General features: G+C 45.2%; 1 long non-coding RNA gene across 1 annotated transcript; it reads right to left on the reverse strand.

The window, feature by feature from the left end:
- Positions 1-1,509: 1,509 nt before the first annotated feature.
- Positions 1,510-5,649, reverse strand: LOC307217316. The gene is made up of 2 exons (XR_013839559.1): positions 2,919-5,649; positions 1,510-2,543 (listed from the first exon to the last, which is right to left on the reverse strand). It is a non-coding gene; the product is annotated as an uncharacterized lncRNA (long non-coding RNA).
- Positions 5,650-6,048: the final 399 nt, after the last annotated feature.

Genomic DNA, 6,048 nt, shown 5'->3' on the forward strand with positions numbered 1-6,048 from the left:
GTACTTTTAAAAAAGGCACCGTGCATTGGGAAGTGAAGGTAAGAAGAGCCCTGCAAGATTGTGGCAGCAAACACCTAGCTCAGTGTTTGCTTTTCAGGTGTGGCCCTGGGCTGACCCACGCATAAAGGCACAACAAGTTTTCTCTGTTGGTTTGTGGGCTCACTGCCCTTCATTCCATAAGTTAATGATGCATTGTATGAAGAAATAACACCCACCCCCATTGCTTCTTCTGAACCTCTTACCCTTCTTTCTCTTTGGACAAGGGGGGGGGGATAAGCTTCTTCTTTTTTGTCTCTGCACCATTCACAGCTGTAAAATTATTTTTACTTGTTCACTACTTTATCTCGTCCAGGGCAACCCAAAGCAGCTTACAAACAAACAAACAAACAAACAAACAAACAAACAAACAGGCAATAGAGACATTAAAGCAAGACAAAAACCTTTGCCAAGCCCCTACCTGGAACTGGCCACATGTGCTTTACTTGGAAGTAAGGCCCAATTTGTTCAATAGGACTCTTACTCCCAGGTAAGATGGGGATAGGACTGCACCTGGGGGGGGGGGTGCTTATTCAGAAGTAAGTTTGTTTCCTTAAAGCACTTTTGCCTCCAAATTCAACAAAAGACTCCCAGAACTGCTTAAAAAGATCAGCAGTGAGGCACTGCGCTGATATTACCTGACGGAATCAGCATTCAGAAAAGGATCATGGAGCTCAGTTCAGCCCATTCTGGAAAGCTCTATGCACTTCTTTGCACAACTGATTTGCGAAATGATGGATTTAAGGACAACAAAGTATCTGCCCCTTAGGTTTATAATCCAGGAGGCAAGGAAAAGGAATTGAGAGGGAGGTTATCTGAGTCAAAGGTGGCACACTCATGAGCATGGTGCCTTACTCGTATTTTTCCCTAAATTAAGAAGAGGAGCCAGCCCTACTATTAGGCAAAGTGAAGTGACTACCTTAGGTGGTAGGTGCTGGAGGGGCAGGCAGTAGCTCTTAAGTCCCCCAGCCATTCCGCTGCGTTGGAAGGCAGAGCATGTCTTGACCCCTGAACTAGCTTGCTGGTTTAGGTGTGAGCGTGGAGGACACTGCCCCGTCACCACGACTGGATTAAGATTCAACTGCCTGTCTGAATTGGCTTCTGAATGTGGCAGGGGCACCATCTTATGTAATGCTGTACTGTTTTTAACACTGATTGGGAGCCGCCCAGAGTGGCTGGGGAAACTCAGCCAGATGGGCGGGGTATAAATAAATTATTATTATTATTATTATTATTATTATTATTATTATTATTATCTTGCCCTTCACCTCAGGCAGCAACATGCCGTAGGTCGGTTCTGCTAAAAAGCCCCCAACACGTTTCCTCGAAGGGAAGATGGCTGCACAGCTGCCACTCTCCTTCATGTCACTAGGGCTCCTTCAGAAGAACTTCCCGGTGCATTGTTCCTAAACAGAGTCAACACAAATAAGAGAAAACATCCTTCCTCTGTAAATGAAAGCATTCTAAAAAAAAAAAAAAGAGAGATAAATGCCAGGAATACCTGACTGCTATGGAACACGTTCTGTACATGTAAAGTATGTAGTATATACACAGTTTAGGGATGTATACCTTTTCAGAGTCATTGTGTATTTAAAATACTTTATGGAAGCTTTTCAGTGGAAACCTCAAATAATTTCAGTGAACCAGAGACAAGTTCATTTCAAAGGAAAATGGGTTACAGGCTGAAATGATGTGCTAAATGTTACCTTAGTGTGTGCGTGTCAAGCACTCAGCGTTACTTTCATAACTAAGATAAGGAGGACAACGTGTGATGGTTAAGTGCAGGCTCTTCCTTTTTTGTCTCTCATCAGCTTTCTACCCCTTTCTGCTCTTGCTCTTTTGAGTGCTGGGGAAACAGGGTTTCCCTCCAACAGAGGTTCTGGCAATTGGAAAAGTCCAAGCAACCGTTTAGTAGCAACTTCTCAATTTGTGCTCAGAAAGGCTCTACATGGCTGTTGTGTATGAGGCAATGAGCACTTTTCCATTATGGGCTATTACAAATTTGGAGAAGATATTTTCCAGTTGCTTGCAGAAAACAGTGGTGATGGCAAAGATATTGGGGGTTCCATCTGACAAATTGTCTCACAATAAGGACAGTGTTTCCCACACTTTTACACCTTGTGCCTCAAATTCAGATCCCCAGATGCCTCCGCTAACCAAACACCAGTTATCTGCTTGATGGTTGAGCTGAGAGGAATAATTGCAGCTGTGTTTGCAGCTGTATCATGGAAGGATATCTGTACTGAGGTAGGGTATTGGAAGTTTGGGTGGGGGTGAGCTAAATCATTTCCCCTTCCCCACACCTTGTTGCCAGATTCCAGCTCCCCTCAGACATCCACCCACCAAGCGCAGCTTGGAAGGGGAAACAAGGCTGAGTAGGGATGGTACTGAAGAAGGTTATCCACTTGCCTGCATGGTCTGGCCGGGAATCGTAACAAATCTGAATGTTAGAAAAAGAAGAAGAAAATTTCCTGCAGTGAACAGAGCCTGGACTATGATTTGAAAGTCTCTATTGAAACTGGTGGAAGCAGGTGGCGCTGTGGGTTAAAGCCTCAGCGCCTAGGGCTTGCCGATCGAAAGGTCGGCGGTTCGAATCCCTGCGGCGGGGTGCGCTCCCACTGCTCGGTCCCAGCGCCTGCCAACCTAGCAGTTCGAAAGCACCTCCGGGTGCAAGTAGATAAATAGGGACCGCTTACCAGCGGGAAGGTAAACGGCGTTTCCGTGTGCGGCTCTGGCTCGCCAGAGCAGCGATGTCACGCTGGCCACGTGACCCGGAAGTGTCTCCGGACAGCGCTGGCCCCTGGCCTCTTAAGTGAGATGGGCGCACAACCCCAGAGTCTGTCAAGACTGGCCCGTACGGGCAGGGGTACCTTTACCTTTACCTTTATTGAAACTGGACCAGAACAGAATCTGAACAAATATTTAGATTAATGTAGCTCTCCCTGAGGTAGCAGACCTGTACCTAGGTGATGTGACTTGTGAGGCTGCAGGAGAGATTGCCTCTGAGTGCTCATCCATCCATCCATGAAGCATAAGCATGCATCATGTGCCGCCTGTCAGGAAGAAGGGTATACTAGATCCCTTCTCCCAGATACAAAATTTTCTCTCTGGATTTTTTCTTTTTTGTTATTATAAGGATAAGCGTTATCTCACGTGAGCCCCCAGCTGCAGTCTGAAGTGCAACAATCCAGAAACAGATTTACCACCACAGTGGGAACTAGGCCCAAATTATATCTCTGGCCCTGCTCCACTGTAGCATAAATAACTTATTGTAACCCATAAAAACTCCTGTAAAGGGAGGCCCATAATACTTCAAACAATCACACTTCCATTTCCTACATGAACCAGAACTGAGCAGGCTCTGAAGTTGTGCTGCCCCCCCTACCTAACTCTGATTGGCATGAACCTGAGTGAAACCAGAACTACTTCTGGTACAGATGAGCCTGAACTGAAACGGAAACAAGATTTTAACAATAGGGCTCACTGGTACTTATGTACTCCACTCTCACCTTGCATTCAGGCCCACCCCGTAGGTTGAGAAATTAAGATTGGAAATTCTGTGAACCGCCCTGAGACCTCAATAAATAAATAAAATAAAATGTCAAACACTCATTCATCAGTTATGACTAGGTCTGCCAGCTGGCCAGAAAGAATGGGAAAATCTGTTCTTGATGTGCTAGTGAATCTTTTTGAGAAGTTAATTTCTGCAGATACAGTGGACATTTGAAAATTCGGCACCACTGAGCTACAATTCTGGCCTTCTGAAACCATCTTCCAGAGCAGCCAATACAGCTCCCATCAGCAACGTGTGGTGGTGAAGCAATGTTTAGCGGGTGCAGTGTCTCTTCATAGTGCCCATGTGAATAAAGACTGCATACGTATGATATAGCAGGCATACATACTCTAATACATAAGCACAGTATAGCAGTTTCTAGTAAACATCAAAGGGCATCTTCTCTGATGGACATGAAAAACAAACTAAGAGCGTGCAGCTGAAAACTGACAAGAGCAGCCACACACAAGATCAGAATGAAAGCGAAGATGTGTGCTTACTATCTATAAATTTATGTATACCTCTTCAGAAAGATTATGTATATAGCCTACAGTTTGCTTGTTAATATAAGAATCAATTATCTTTCATTTTTCTGATTTAATAAAGGGATGCTAGACCACAATCCAGAGAACCATCTTGCCTCTTTAACAACCTAGTGGTCATGGACCATGATACAACCCAAAGTTCCTTCTACAGCACCCCAGTTCCAGTTCTGTTGCCCACCCTCTTCTCCTACAAAGGGCCTGTCCACACCAGAACAGAATGTGAGCCCCATCCTAGTGTTTGTCTGGGCCTTTCCCTTTCACATGCATTCCCTTTCAGTCCTGTTTGTTTTAGCCTTGCCAATGTTTTTTGTTTTTGTTTTTAACACACATACACTTAGGTGGTCCAGGCCAGCATTGGGATGGGGCGGGCATCATGTGGATGCCCCTACCTTAATGGGGAGACAGTCGAGTGCAAATCCACATTTTCCTCTGTGTGGACGATCCCTCTCTGTGGAGCAGTGCAAAAGTCATACTTGCTCCAAGAAATGGGAGGAGAAAGGGTTGGTAGATAAGATTGCAGCCTGGGGATCCACACTGTAGTAAATTTACAGATGAAGCAGAGAATTTGGTAGGTGCATATCCTGCTGCCCTTTCTGCAATTGCACACCCACCCTGGGACTGTGTGATATTCCTGTTTATTACAGGAATACAGGGAGTGGGCACACGGAAGGAACAGGTGGCCTCACTTCATCCGTATGAACACCCTGGTTACAAACCTGGCAATTCTGGCAAATGATGGGGCTGAAAGAGCACAGAAAGCCAGCTTTGGGGTTGTTAAAAGAGAGGGGGCTGTTCTTCAGGTTGCCCCTGGCAGCCCTCCTTTACGATGGCTCATTGAAATCTCTAAAGACGGACAAGCATCAATTATCATTTCCATAGGGTAGAGGGAGGCAGTTGTCTATCAGTGCAGGTGTTGGCAAATGGCGTCAAAAATTTTGTGGCTTGACAGCACTCCTTGTATATTTGTGAGTGAAACGGCTTTTGGTAAACTTTATTTTTATATTTTTAGTACTGTTGAGAATATTTAAGCACTACACATTATACTTTGTGCTTGCTTGCTTATTAAATAAAGACATGTTCCGTGTATGGTGGGTTGTCTGCTTTTTATCTCACCCGAAGAAGGCAAAAAAGCAGCTTGGACAAGGGTGAAGAACCTCAGCCTTGGGAGCGGGATTCAGCTGCTAGGACTCTCTTTCTGGCTTATCAGGACTCTCCCCAGCCATGCAGTCAGACCCTTTGAGGACCCTGCCTTGCACCCTCCTGAGGGTGGTTTGCCTTTGGAATGCTGATACCACTGTGTGTGTGTGTGTGTGTGTGTGTGTGTGTGTGTTTAGAAAGCAGCCTGTTGTACAAAGGTGATCTTTGCATTCATTGCTCTGTCTCCCTTCACTTCTGGTGCCAAATGCCCCCCTCCCACTTGCCTGGATGTTGCCCAGACCGGAATGTGTTTTTTGGATGAAAAAGATTTTTGATTCTTGAGCTAGGAGGAAGGATTAAAAGTTGAATGAAAAGGTAGGGAAGAAGATAGCGGCACTCTTAATAATAATAACAATACTAACAATAGCAACAATTATTATTATTATTATTATTATTATTATTATTATTATTATTATTATGCTGCCCATCTGACTGGGTTGCCCCATCCACTCTGGGCAGCTTCCAACAAATTAAAACACAGTAAGATATCAAACATTTAAAACTTTCCTATACAGGGCTGCCTTCAGATGTCTTCTACAAGTCAGATAGTTCTTTATCTTGGCATCTGTGGGGGGGGGGGGCGTTCCACAGGGCGGGTGCCACTACCGGGAAGGCCCTCTGCCTGGTTCCCTGTCGCTTCAATTCTCGAAGTGAGGAAACTGCCAGAAGGACCTTGGAGCTGGATCTCGGTGTCCAGGCTGAATGATGGGGGTGGAG

Source organism: Podarcis cretensis, assembly GCF_951804945.1.
Source record: "Podarcis cretensis genome assembly, chromosome: 5".
NCBI lineage: Eukaryota > Metazoa > Chordata > Lepidosauria > Squamata > Lacertidae > Podarcis > Podarcis cretensis.